Source organism: Coenobita brevimanus, chromosome 89, assembly GCF_032717465.1.
Source record: "Coenobita brevimanus isolate Jiangsu-jjx chromosome 89, ASM3271746v2, whole genome shotgun sequence".
Lineage (NCBI taxonomy): Eukaryota > Metazoa > Arthropoda > Malacostraca > Decapoda > Coenobitidae > Coenobita > Coenobita brevimanus.
This window is the reverse complement of record NC_137042.1, coordinates 27,874,182-27,888,795: the sequence shown is the minus strand read 5'-3', so window position 1 is coordinate 27,888,795 and position 14,614 is coordinate 27,874,182. Positions and strand designations below refer to the sequence as shown.

The window sequence follows — 14,614 nt, the reverse complement described above, 5'->3', positions numbered from 1 at the left end:
TCCACAGTACCCCTTCCCGTCATCCCCCCTCCCACCACCATCCCATATCCCCCTCCTCCACTCTCCCTTACCTCCTCCTTCCCCCTTATCACTCCCCCCTCCTTCCCCACACTCTGTCCCCCCTCCCTCTCCAACACCCCACCTCCACTCTTCCATCCCCCCTCTCCCACCTCCTTGCCCCTTCCTCCACCACCCTCTGTTCCCTTCCCTCCCTCCTCCTTCCCCAACTCCTATCCCAACGCTCCCCCACTCATCTAAAAATGCCCCAGACACAGTTACATCAGCACATAACCCAACACAACCCGGATCTCACTGGTAGCGGACCCGGAATTAGTGGGAAGTGCTCTGCCGCGGGAGATGTCAAGCTATTTTGAGAACGGACGATGTGAGAGTGAAAATAGAGGCTGTGTGTATGGAGCGAAGGAAGAGATACGTATGAGATAGATGAAGTTGAGAGATGATTAGAAATGAGTGTAAAATTGAGGGGGACGATGTTCAGGGAGAAAAAAGAAAAAGAAAAATGTAGATAGATAGATAGATAGGTAAATAGAGAGAGAGAGAGAGAGAGGTGAAAAAAAGATAAAATCGAGATAAAAACAAATACGTAAAGCCGAGAACTAAAATTAAAGCTTGAGAAATAATTTGAGAGGAAAAAAAAATAATGAGATGGAAATTTAAAAAGAAGAGAAAAGGAAAACAGAAGATAAACGAAGCAGCTCACTAGAAAATATACAAAAAAAATGTGGGAAAGTATTTGGAAAAGAGGAAAGCGAGCGAAAAGGAAAGACGGGTTGTAAATAATGAAAAACCGACCCAGGAAATTTGGAAAACAGTTGACCCCCAAAGAGAGAGAGAAAATAATATTGTTTTGTGCAAGGGAGGAAGCTTGGAAGAAAAAAAAACAAGAGGGGAAGACAATTACGGAGACTGAAGCGTACATGTATACACACAGAAGAACACGTACACACTAGCATTTTGCGCGCGCGCGAACACACACACACACACACACACACACACACACACACACACACACACACACACACACACACACACACACACACACACACAAAGTAAAATTGGGCTGGGACGGATTACAGAATATTGGCTTACCATCCCGGGGCAAATTAGAGAGAGAGAGAGAGAGAGAGGGCAACGAGGCGTGTTTCTGACCACTGACCTTTTAATGTTCTAGAGTGTTTGTTTGTTTGTATGTTTGTTTGTGGGGATTGTGTCTGACATGTATCAGGGTGTGGTATTGTCTTTGTCTATCTGTCTATCTATTTCTGTCTATCTGTCACCATATCTGTCTCTCTATCCGTCTATATAGGTATCTGTTTGTATCGACTAACAACACATTAGCTCTCTCTCTCTCTCTCTCTCTCTCTCTCTCTCTCTCTCTCTCTCTCTCAACCATCATTACACCCCTGCAATTATATCCCATTGTCTCATCCACCCCACAGCAATTAAGACAGGATAAACACTTGTAAGATCGTAGTATTGCGTCTTGAGGTTCTGGGATCGTCTTATGCGGTGTCTTAGCGGTATGGGTTTAAGATGAAGGGGGAGACTGAGGTGTTTTTCCTGGAGGTTGATTGATGGTAGGCTTGGAAATTGTTGTGTTTTCGATGGTCGCTTTTTCCTTTCATCATCGTCGTTTCTACTGTCATAATCATTATCACCACCCACTACCGCTCCGTCATTATCATCATTACCATTATCATCATTATCGTCATTCATATACATAGCCTGCCCCACTTTCATCTCATATCCCTTCATGATCACCACCACCACCATCACTTTCATCACCACACCTGTCTTGTCATGCTCTCCTCTACCCCCTTCCTCCTTCCCTCCTTCATTTTCCTCCCCTCCATTTTCATCACCATCAGTCTCCATTTTCTCTTAGAGGGACACTTCGGTAAATTAACAAAATGCTTCCTCCTTTTTTTGCTTCCATTTCTATCCGTCTTCATTCCTCTTCCTCTCACTCTTGCTTGGGACAGGATGCGCTAACAACCAGTGTGGCGGAGTGGAGAAGGCCGAGAAAAGCAATATACGGTATTGTATGCATTTATGGTGGTGGTGGTGATGATGATGATGATAGAAGTAATGATGGTGATAGTCGTGGTGGTGGTGGCATTTCTCTCTCTCTCTCTCTCTCTCTCTCTCTCACACACACACACACACACACACACACACACACACACACACACACACAACTTCATAATCTGGGAACACTGCGATAAAACAAGCGGCCTCCATAACTCATATGAGACTCCCCTGACTCTCTTACCCCCTGACCTTTTGAGAGAGAGAGAGAGAGAGAGAGAGAGAGAGAATGCATGTGTGTGTGAGGAAAAATGTGTATGATATATAGGGTGTTAGGCAGAGAACTGGAGAGAGAGAGAGAGAGAGAGAGAGAGAGAGAGAGAGAGAGAGAGAGAGAATGAATGCATGTGTTTGAAAGGAAAAATGTGTGATATATAGGTTGTTAGGAAGAGAATTGGAGAGAGAGAGAGCGAGAGAGAGAGAGAGCATGTGTGTGTGTGTTAGGAAAAATGTGATATATAGGTTCTTAGGCAGAGAATTGGAGAGAGAGAGAGAGAGAGTGTACATTACAACTACCACCCGACCAGTGAACAGTCTTAAGAAGCTAACACATAAGAACAACTCCTTATCTTTTTCTCATAAGTAATATTCATCATAATATAGTAGGAAATATTTGCTGATCTATTTAAGCCCAGCGAATATATAAAAAAAATCCATAATATTTTTGGAAAGTCCTTTTGAATCTGGCAGTACCCGTGATGTATTTTCTTTGATCCATATTGTTAAGGAAGCTCCCTAACACGTTTTCTTAGGCGATTTAGTCTGCTTATTACATCTTTACTGTCCTATTCTGTGTTGCATAAATCCCTCAGACATCGCCTTACTCTGCATAAATAACGTACAAAAGGATATTAACCAGCCGGCGGAAAAGGAGGAGGAGGAGGAGGAGGAGGAGGAGAAAAATGGTTGAAGAGGGAGAGGAAGTTCGAGGAGGAGGAGGAGGAGGAGCAGGAGGAAGAAAGTAATTGAAGAGGAAGATCGAGGAGGAGGAGTATGAGTAGGAGGAGGAGGAAACTAGTTGAAGAGGAAGAGGAATCTTAAGGACGGGGAAAAATTATTGAAGAGGAAGAGGAAAATCGAGAGAGAGTGAGGGGAGGAGGGAATGGCTGAAGAAGAAGGCGAAGATCGAGGAGGAGGAGGAGGAGGAAGAAGAAGAAGAAGTAGTTGAAGAGGAAGATTGAGGAGGAGGAGGAAAATAACTGAAAAGGAAGACTGAGGAGGAGGAGGAGGGGAATGGTTGAAGAAGATGTACTTGAAGATGGACTGGGGTGGAATGGAGTGACCGTGAATGTGGGCGTAATGATGGGGTGGGTGGGCGGCGAAGAGGGAGGTCGGGAATGTGAAAGAAAAAAAAAAAAAAACGAGACAGGTTATGTGGGGGCGTAATGATGAGGTAGGTGGGAAGTGAGAGGGGATAATAATAATAATGATAATAATAATAATAATAATAATAATAACGAGGAATGCCTGAAGATATAAGGGTGAAACGGATGGAAGGAGGAAGAGAGGAAGACCGAGGAAGTAGGGGGGAAAAAGGATAGGAAACTAAAATGTGTGTATAATAAAGCTGATCGGAGAAGAAGGAGAAGTAGCCCAAGGAAAAAAAAAATAAAGAAGGATGACGGTGGGGTAGAAAGAAGGAGGAGGAGTGTTAAACCAAGAGGGAAACTAAAACGAGAGAAAAAAGAAGTGAAATAGACGATAAAGTGATCCAGGAAAAGGTTATGCATGTACTGAAACGAGGAGGAGGAGAAACAGCCTACAGCGAGAAGGAAGTTTAAGGTTAAGCTTGAAGAGAATGTGCTGAAGGGTGAGCTGAGTTGGGAGGAAAACAGCAATTGGTTCAGGAGGAGGAGGAGGAGAAGTAGACCGAGAAGGAGGAAGAATGATATATATTGAGGAAGATAAGAGTGAAACGTGGATTGGGGTGGAACGGAGATACGCAGTTGATTTAGGGAAAGGTTGTGCATTTATACGGGCCGAGAGAGAGAGAGAGAGAGGATGGAGACTGTAGATAAGTGAGGAAGGAAAGAAAAACTTAGAGAAGAAAGTGTAGGAATGATAACGAAGAAGTGGAGAAGAAAGTGGAAGACTAAATAATGAGTGGAGAAGAAAGCGGAAGAATGATAGCGAAGAAGTGGAGAAGAACGTGGAAGAATGATAAGGAAGATAACATTCTTGAAAGTGAATCAGGATGGAATGAAGAAGTGCAGTTGATTCGGGATAAGACTGCACATTAAGTGGAAAGTACAGTTCCTTTAAGATAGAGAAATAGATACGTAGGTCTGTAGGTAGGTACGTACATACACACAGAAACTTACAGCACATCTAAACACACACACACACACACACACACACACACACACACACACACACACGATCCATCACTCGGTCAGGCACACACAAAACACTCATTAATCTGTCCTGACGTTGAAAGCAAGACACCAGCTTCCTGTGACCTCGCTCCCATCCCCCCTTCAACCCCCTTTTGTCTGCCTCCCCCTTCCCCCTTCTTTGCCTCCTCTCCCCTTCCTCTCTGCCCCCCCCCTCATCGCCCCCCTTCCCTTCCCTCCTTTTCTCTGTTCGTTTCTTACCTTCCCCATCCCTCCCTTTCTCTTCTCTTTCATCCTTTGTTCTCTTCACTCCTCGCTCCACCCTCTTCCTCCTCTACCTTCCCTTCCCGTTTCTAACTTTCCACTTCTTTCCTCAGCTTCCCTCACCACCCTTCCCTTGTCTCCTATCCTCACTCTGCTTCACTCTTCCATTCACCTTCCGTTGCTTCCTCCGCTGCCCTCACTTATCCTCAGCCAGCCCCTTCCCTCTCCTCTCTTCATTCTCTCTCTTCCTTCCTTTCCTTTCCCTTCCTTCGCTTCACTCTTTTTTCCCTCCCTTCCTTTCCCTTCTACCACTTCTCTCTCTCTCTGGCCCTGTCTTCCCCATTTCCCCTTTGCCTCCACTCCCCTCTTTTTCCCTCCTCCCTCTTGCATCACGTCTTCCCGTGCGACGAGGAACGTAGAGTAATGGAGAAATATGCGGAAAGGTTTTTGACCCCCTTACCTCTCTTCCACCTTCCACATTACTCCCTTCTCCTCCTCCTCCCCTTTTCCTCCCTCTTCTTTTCTTTCATTTCACTTCCCCTCCGGTCTTCTCCATTCCCTCCCTCTCTTTTCTCCTCCCTCTCTTCTTCATTTCCCTTTCCCGTCCTTGCCTTTGATTTCCTTTCCTTCCACATCTTTTCTTTCCCCCATCTCCGTCAGTTCCTTACCTATCTCCTACCTTTCCTTCCTCCCTTCGCCATCTTCCCTTTATGCTCCTCCTCCTCCCATCCCCTCTTTCTGTTCTTCTTCCGTTCCCCTCGCCTTCCCTTCCCTTTCCCACACCTTTCCTCTTCCTTCCTTCTCCTCTTATCTTCCCCCTCCTTCCCCTCTCTAATTCTCTTTTTCCCCTCTCGTCCTCCTCTCCCATCTGATCTTTTTAATTTTGAGGTCAGTGAAATGATAATATGCGAACTGGGTTTTAAGTCCCTCGTACTCGACCCTTTCCATTCCCCTCTCTTCCTTTCCTTCTCCCCTCGCCGCCCTTCCCCTCTCTCTCCTTCCTCCTCCCCTCACCTCCCTTTCCTCTGTTTCCCTCCTTTATCCCTTCCTTCCTCCCTCCCTCCCTCTCTCTCTGCCTCCTTCCCCCCCTTCCCTTCCATTCCCCCCACCTTCCTTGCTTCCTGCTTTCCTCCCCATAACTCTTTCCCCTCTTCCACCTCCCTTTCCCTACCTGTCATCCATTTCCACTTTTCTCCCTTCCTTACTTACCATCCCCTCCCCTCCCCTGTACCTCGCTCCCCGCCTCTCACTCTCTCCCCACTTCCCCCTTTCCCCCTTTGTCCTCCAACCTCCCCTCTCATTGTTCTTTGGCCTATATGTAAATCTCCCTTCTCCCCCTTCTCCCCACCCTCCACCACCCTTCTTCTTCTCTCCCCATCCTCTTTATCCTTCTCCCTGTTTCAGTCCTTCTTTCTTTACGTTCGGCCTCTTTAATTCTACTACTCTGACTAGGGACGGTAAAGTGTGTGTGGTCTGTGTATCTGTGTAGCTCTGTGTAACCCTAAATACCCCCCCCCATCTTTCCCTCTCTATCCTCCTCCATACACTCTTTTCCCCTCCCCTGCTCTCTCCTCTGTCTCCCCCGTACTCCTCCTTATCCCACTTCCTTCCCCAACATTCTCCCCCTCTCCCCTCCCATTCCCTCCCCTCCTTCATTCCCCTTCCCTCACCTTTTCCCTCCTTCATTCCCCTTCCCTCACCCTTCCTCTCCTTCATTCCCCCTCCCTCACCCTTCCTCTCCTTCATTCCCCCTCCCTCACCCTACCCCTGCTTCATTCCCCCTTCCCCCCTCCCCTGTTTCATTCCCCCTCCATCCCCCTCCCCTTCATGGCTTTCTGGGCTAATGACTTTGGTTGGTGCTGATGGGAGGACAAATGAAAATGGAGGCTTTTTTTTTTTTTTTTTTTTTTTTTTTTTTTTTTTTTTTTTAACGGGGCAAATAGTGAGCTTTGTGTTTTTGGCCAATCCGCTTTACCCATGCAAATTGACCACGCCATCTTTTTTTTTTTTTTTTAACTCTCTCTCTCTCTCTCTCTCTCTCTCTCTCTCTCTCTCTCTCTCTCTCTCTCTCTCTCTCTCTCTCACGTTCATTTTCTTTTTTTTTTATAATTTTTTCTCATTTTCGTTTATCATCTCAGTACTCGTCTCCCTTCTCCTCTTCTCTCTCTTCTTTCCTCCTCTTTTTCCTCTCTTTTCTTCTCTTATTGCCTTCTTTCTTATCTTTTTTTCTTTACACTCTTCTCTCATCCATCTTTCGCTCATGTCTTCTCTTTATCGTAAATCTCTCTTCATCATTTTCTCTCTTTTTCTTCTCTCTCCTCTCCTGTCTTCCCCTCTTCTCTTCATCTTATCTCCTTTCTCTCTCCTTCGTTATCTCTCCCCTTTCCCCTCATTAGTCATCCCTTCTCATCTTTCATCCTTGCTTCCCTCGCTTCCTAATTATTTCTCTCTCTCTCTCTCTCTCTCTCACCCGGTAATGCCACCCCGCTCACAACTCGACTCAAGAATTCACATTATTCTCGGTCCGTCGCCCCCGCCGCCTTCCTCCATCATTTGAGAGAGAGAGAGAGAGAGAGAGAGAGAGAGAGAGAGAGAAAGTAGAAGAAGAAGAAAACAGTACCTCACCCACTTTAATCAAGATCCTAGTAGGGTGTTTAACCAGACATAGAAACCTTAAGATGAAGAAGGAAGGTTAGGTAAGTTAGGTTAAGAAGGAAGGTTAGGTAAGTTAGGTTAAGAAGGAAGGTTAGGTAAGTTAGGTTAAGACGTAGACTTAGACTAGATTAGGTTAGGTTGGGTTCTTCACGGTTAGGGTGACGTGAAATAGGGTTAGGTATCGCTGTGGCAAGTGAGGTTAGGTGAGGCGAGGTTACGTGAGGTTAGGTCATGTTAGGTTTGGTTAGCGGTTGTGTATGTGGGAGGGCCTTCTTTTCTTTCTTTTCTTAACACTTATGCGTCAGCGATTTGTTCTTCGTCATTGATAGAAATGGTGATTATTTATTTTTTTCCCGGCTTTTGATCCCACCCACCTCATTGATTGCCGGGGAAATAGGGTGATGATGATGATGATGATAACAGTGATGATGATGGTGCTGAGAATGAAGATGGTGATAAATAATAATAATAATAATAATAATAGTGACGATAATGATGATAATGCTGGTGATGATACGTAACACTACAGGTAGATCTCGATAGACATTTCCACCTACATTTATTTCCACCATAAAATCTTTGTATCATCACAAAAACAGCCTCCTGGTAAAATTCTTAAGTTAAAAAAGGTGAAATAAGAAGAACGCAGTAACGTCTTGGAAGAATGGTGTATTGAGGGAGCGTCTCTCTTCAAGGAGCTTCTTCAAATGTAGGGATTGAGAGAGCGAAACGTTCTCTCTCTCTCTGGATAACGTTTGTCTCCAGAACGTTTTTCCTCAGCGATACTGTGAACGTTTCTTGTGTTATGATTAGGTAAACGTGGAAAATTATTAACCCGTCCTCTGCTTTTTATTCCAGTCGCAACCAGATGATTTTTATTGCTTTTAAGATAGAGCCCATTAATGAAAAGGAATTATTAAAAGCTAAATCTAATCTTATATCACAGGCCTCACCCTCCCAGGCACAGTGTCGCCCTAAACCTGTTCTTATTGCATTTATTTTTGCTCTTTATTCAGTGTGGTATGGGTACGCACACAGTTTGGTTCAGTTTCTCCTTAAAAGAGAATTGAGTCACAGAAAATGAATACTGTCAACAAAGACTGATGGTGGCTGGGAAAATAATGAGAAAGAGAGAGAAGAGAGAGAGAGAGAGAGAGAGAGAGAGAGAGAGAGAGAGAGAGAGAGAGAACAATATGAGAGGAAGGGAGCGAGGGAGATTATGTGGAGTGATGGACAGATATGGGCGAGAGAGACGAGGGGAATGCAGAAGGGTGAGAGAGAGAGAGAGGAAAATTTAGGAGGGCTTAGGGAACCATCATCATCATCATCATCATCATCGTCATAATAATAATAATAATAATAATAATAATAATAATAATAATAGACTACATGTAATTAAATACTCTAGTTATGAACTTATTAGCCTTATAAATACATCTCTTTATTTACGTTTTATTTATTTATTTATTTATTTTCTTTAGGCCAGTGGGGACGTTTATGTGTTTGTGTTCTAGTTATCATTGTTTAATTGTTTTTATTTTTCTCTTTACTCCTGGTTTCTTGGCTGTATTTTCTTTTATTTTCTTAGTTATGTTCTTTGTGTAACCCTTTCTTAGCGATGATGTCTCGACGTCTTGGTTCAGGTGAGAGATTTGGGAGTTTGGTAGGTAAATGAAGGCCATCTCTCTCTCTCTCTCTCTCTCTCTCTCTCTCTCTCAGTCAGTTGATAAATCCATCTGTCTGTCTCGCCGTATCTGTTTATCTGTCTGTCTATTTTTATATCCGTGTACCCCTCGCACCCTTTCTTCTCTCCTCCCCCTCCTCCCCCTGTCCCTCCCCTCCCTTCCCTCGTTCCCCCTATCCCCTCCCTCCCTCCCTCTCACCCCCCACCCATTCCTGTTTCGCCCTGTCCATTAAAATTTACCTGTGCATTTAAGCGAGGTGAGAGATGGACCTGGCGACGTGGAAAATGTGGCAGGATTACCGTCACCGTCGTGGGGGAGGGGAGGGAGGGGGAGAGGGGATGGGTGAGGGGGGAAATGGTTGGGAAAAGAAGGGAAGAGAATTACGAGGGGATGAGTGTGAAAGGAGCGAAGGGGAGGAAGAGGGGAGGGGAAGGACGATGATGAGAGGGAGAAAGAGAGTGGAAGGAAGGAAGGGGATGAGGGTGAGAAGGAAAAGGAGAAGGGAAGGACTGGGATGGGAGTTGAGGTAGGTTACAGGTGAGAGGGGAGGGATGGGTGGGTAGAGGTGAGTGGGGAGGGGGTAGGTGGGGGAAGGAAGGGAGGATAGACGTGAGAGGGGAGGGGGGAAAAGGGATGGTTGGGATGAGCTGGAAGAGAGGAGTAAGAGAGATAGGTAGAGAAGAACGGTGGGGAGAGGAAGGGGGAGGAAGGAGAGGAGAAGGAAGAAGAGGAAGAAAACGAGCAGGAGGAAGGAGGTGATGAGGAGGGAGGAAAAGGGAGAAGAGGAGGAGGAAGGAAGCAAGGAGAATGGAGGAAAAGGAAGAGGATGTTGTGATGGTATCTGGATGGCGGGGAGGGGGAGGAGAGAAGGGAGGAAGAGAGGAGAGAGATAAGAGAGAAAAAAAGTTATATCGAGCCAGGGAGAGGGAAAAGAGAGAAGAAAGAAAGTGTAGGGGAGGAGGGAAAGAGAGTAGGAAGATAATAGGTTGAAGAGAGGAGAAAGAGGAGAGAAAAAAAGGAAGATGGGGAAGGAAAAGAGAGGAAATGGAGAGAGATGGGGGAAAGAGAGCCTCGGAAAGGAGAGAGAGAGAGAGAGAGAGAGAGAGAGTGATGATGGAGGAGAACTACAAAGAGTTACATATATTTACAAGCGATACAGATCTTTTGATTCCTGCGACTCGATCATGCCTCTATATTAATAGTAATATTTCTGTCCTTTTCACAGAAGTATAAGAAAAAGATAGTAAGGAAATTGTGTGTGTGTGTGTGTGTCACAGAGAGAGAGAGAGAGAGAAGAAAGAGAGAGAGAAGAGAGAGAGAGAGAGAGAGAGAGCGCTATCGGAAGACGAAGCAAAGAGGGAAGGAATGTTGGAGGAGAGATGAGAGAGGGAGATAAGGGGAGAGGAGGAAAGAGGAGAGATGGAGATGAAAGAGAGAAGATAACTGTAGATCAGGAGAGAGAGAGAGAGAGAGAGAGAGAACAGTGGTAGAAGAAGGTAGGAAAGAAGGAAAAGTGGTTTGGGCCTATGGTAATGGAAGAAGGATGGGAGAGAGGGAGGAAGGAAGGCTGCTGGGTAGATAGGAAGGTGGGTAGGTAGGCAGGTAGATAGAGTCAGAATCATGGGAGTAAAAGAAAGAAGGGAGAAAATAAGGAAGGGAGGAAGGAAGTAGGGAGGCGAGGAGTAAAGGAAGGATAATACGGAAGAAGGAGATTAGGAGGAAGCGGGAAATACAAGGAATAGAGGAAAGAGAAGTATTGACCATTAATATAGAAAATGAAGGAAGAGAAAGCAGAAGGAAAGGCAAGAGGGAAAAGCGAGAGGAAGATAAGGAGAGGAGGAGGAAGAGAGGAACGAAAAAGGAGCTAGGAGATGAGGATGAGAGAGGAGGAGGAGGAGGAGGAGGAAAGGGAGTGGGATTTAGGAGAGCAATATGGTTAGTGCGAGAGGAAGGGTTATAGTAGAGAGAGAGAGAGAGAGAGAGAGAGAGAGAGAGAGAGAGGGATGGAAATGGGAGAAGGGAGAGAAGAGGGATAGGGGAAAGTGGGGTGGGGGGGTGATGGAAGGGAGAGGGAATGGAAGTAAAAGGTGAGTAAGGAAAGAAGAGGAGGAGGAAAAATGGGAGAGAAAGAGAGAGGAGAGAGAGGGAGGAAAGATAAGAGGGTGAAAGAGGGGAGACGAGAGACATGATTGAAGAGTGCAGGAGGGGAACAGAACGATAATACTGGGTAATGAGAGAGAGAGAGAGAGAGAGAGAGAGAGAGAATACCTAGAAGAAGAATAGAACCGAGAGTGAAAAGTTACAAGCGAGAGAGAGCCGTCAGGGAATGAGAGTCGCTGAAAAGAGAGAAGGGGAGAGGAGTGTAAATTAGAGAGAGAGGGAAAGAAAGAGAAGTGAGAGAGGTAAGAATTATGTAGGAAAAGTGTGCTTGGACTTTGAATCTGTGTACTGAGGTATCTGCCCAAGATTAATATATTTCTACCTACCTACCTACCTTCCTACCTACCTACGCACACACACATACATCATACATACATACATACATGCAACTTACATACATACGTACATACTTGCATTCATCCTTACACACATACATCTGTTCCGTCTTTCCATCATCCGGCTTTTTATTTACTGGTCTCTGTTTACCTGTTTATGTTCCTGTTTATCGATTTATCTGTCTGGCTATCTATTCCTGGCTGCCTCCCTGCTGTCTGACCACAATTAAGAGAGAGAGAGAGAGAGTGGAGAGAGACAGAGCCCCGTGGAGAGAGGAGAGACAATAGCACGACCAAATGAGAAAAAATTAATTGGAAGGCAGCCGCTGGAGAGAGAGAGAGACAGCGGGAGGAGGAAAGAAAAAGAAGGAGAGGGAATAATGAGAGAGGGGAAAAGAGAGGAGGAAAGAATGGGGGAGGGAAAAATGAGTAGGGAAAAAAGGCAGGAGGAGAGGATGGTGAGGCAAAATGAGAGGAAAGGGAATAATGGGGAAGGGAAAGAAGAGGTAAAAAAAGATGTGGACAGAGGAAGAGAAGAGGGACGTGAAAAAATTAGAAAGAAAAAATCGAGATGACAAGATGGAGGGGAGAGAAGGACAGAAGGGGGAGAGGGAGGGAAAAAAAAAGAGAGGAGAAACTGGAGAGAGACGGGAAAAGAAGAGAGAGAGAGGGATGATTAGGAGAGGAAGGGGAGGTAAAAGAGACGGGGGAGAGGAAAAATGTGGGAGATAAGGAGAGGTAGGTAAAGAAAAATGAAGTAGGCTTGGAAAGGATGGAGGAACAGGGAAATGAGAGAGAGAGAGAGAGAGAGAGAGAGAGAGACCGAAGCCTATGCTCAGCTGCCGACCTAGTTTCCGTGGTAGGATAAGTAAAATGACCACATATTCCCCCCCCCCTCTCTCTCTCTGAATATGCTAATGGTGGTTTTAATATCTTGGTGTAAGAGACGTTGTTAAAGAAGTCCTGTTGAAGAAAACACCTTTACGTCTTGCTTGTATTCTGAATCTGTGTGTGTGTGTGTGTGTGTGTGTGTGTGTGTGTGTGTGTGTGTGTGTGTGTGTGTGAGAGAGAGAGAGAGAGAGAGAGAGAGAGAGAGAGAGATACACTTGTCTACTGAATATGTTTCCGTACGTGGGTCTGAATTTTTTAATAAGATTGGTCAGTTCACAGATATAATATTAGCATTTGATAGGACATACTGCCACCTGGCTCCTTGACCTGCCTCCCTCACCTCCTTTCTCACTTGCCTCACTCACCTCCTTTCTCACCTGCCTCACTCACCTCCTTTCTCACCTGCCTCACTCACCTCCTCTCTCTCCTGCCTCGCTCACCTCCTCTCTCTCATCTGCTTCCCTTATCTCCACCCTCACCTGCCTCCTTTACCTCACACTGCTTCCCTCACCTCTCACCTGCCTCACTCACCTCCTCTCTCATCTGTCCCCCTTACCTCCTCTCCCATCTGCTTCACTCACCTCCTCAGTGTCGAGTCTGAAAAAAGAAAGAAACAATTAATATTCACAGGTTGGAAAATGTATATATCAGAATGTCGTAAATAGTACAATAATATACGTATACTCATAATCTCGTATCTCTTTACCGTGGCATCATTATCATCTTATCACTATCAGCATCAGCATCTTATCACTGCCATCATCATCATCATCATCATTATCGTCATTGTGTTTATTTTATGCATTGTTTAAACTGATAATGGTTTAGTATTACCCTGAGGGAAGTATTCGCTGGGGAGAGAATACACACACACACACACACACACACACACACACACACACACACACACACACACACACACACACACACACACACACACACAAAACGCTTGAACTTTAAATGTTGGAGGTCGTCTCTTGATTGTCACTCCCACCCACTCCCACCTCCACCAACAAGAACAACAACATCATTATTTCCACACCCCCACCTCCAGCGCTACCCCCACCACCCCCACTCCCACCCTTACCATCACCCCCCCCCACCACCAACAACAACAACAACACTAATAACAGAAACGACAACAAAAGTATCATCATCCACCCACCATCTCCACCACCACCTCCACCACCATTATAACCCATCATCCCCATCCCCACCTTATATTCCAGACCTCCCCCTCCATCACTATTGCTACCCTCTACTTCTCTCACCCCCTACCCTTTTCACCCACAATATCCCCTCCACTATCATCGTCCACTCCCTACCTACCCCACTTCCACCTCTACCTCCACCGGTGTTTCTCTCTCTCTCTCTCTCTCTCTCTCTCTCTCTCTCTCTCTCTCTCTCTCTCTCTCTCTCTCTCAGTAATACCACATCCAGGTCATCACTTTCATCTTTACGAAATATTTGATGGATCTTAACCCCCAGTAAGACGTCAGAAATCTTCGCTATTTTCTCTACGCAGAAGACGAATTAACTCTGCGGTATTCAGCATTATTTTTTGGCCCTTCGTCCTCTAAATAAATAGTTAAGTCAAGCCCTGTAACCTAGCATTGGACAGGGGTTTATAATAGCAAAAAAATCGTCTTAGTTGCCAGAAGAAAAATAGAAAAGATATAAAGAATTAGGCGTCTAAACCACCGCTCCCTAACCCCTTTTCCTTACCTATTTATTCCTGTCTGTTCCATTTGAATAATTGCATTGATCTTATTTACGCACTTTGTGTCGATAGTACAAAGGAATGAATATGGTACAAGAGCCTGGTAATGTACGCAAGTTAAGTCTCCAAGGAAGAGGTGTTAGTGCACATTGACACCCTACGGGAAAATTGGTAACACCCCTTCCCTAACACCTCAGTCTCCTTCTTTGTGTTATTAATGGAAAGTAAGTCCACGTTAATAGAATATACGTGGAAGACAGTGTTAAGTTAATTTACTACCTACAATAAGGAGCCTGTGTCACCTACAATAAGGAACGGAGTCTCCCCCACCTCCCCCGCCTCCCCCCACCTCCCCCGCCTCCCCTGTGTCATTGTCTTCCTTCACTGCGGCGCTGCATCCACCGGGAATAAATTTTGTGGATGTTTTTACGAGTTGGCGCGTCCGTGTAGCGGCAGTCAATA

The 14,614-nt window shown here is 45.4% G+C and overlaps 1 protein-coding gene across 1 annotated transcript in view; it reads left to right on the top strand.

Annotated features, from left to right (window-relative positions):
• LOC145411424 (uncharacterized) overlaps positions 1-14,614 on the top strand; it is a 532,564-nt gene that overhangs the window by 147,667 nt on the left and 370,283 nt on the right. The window lies entirely within an intron of this gene.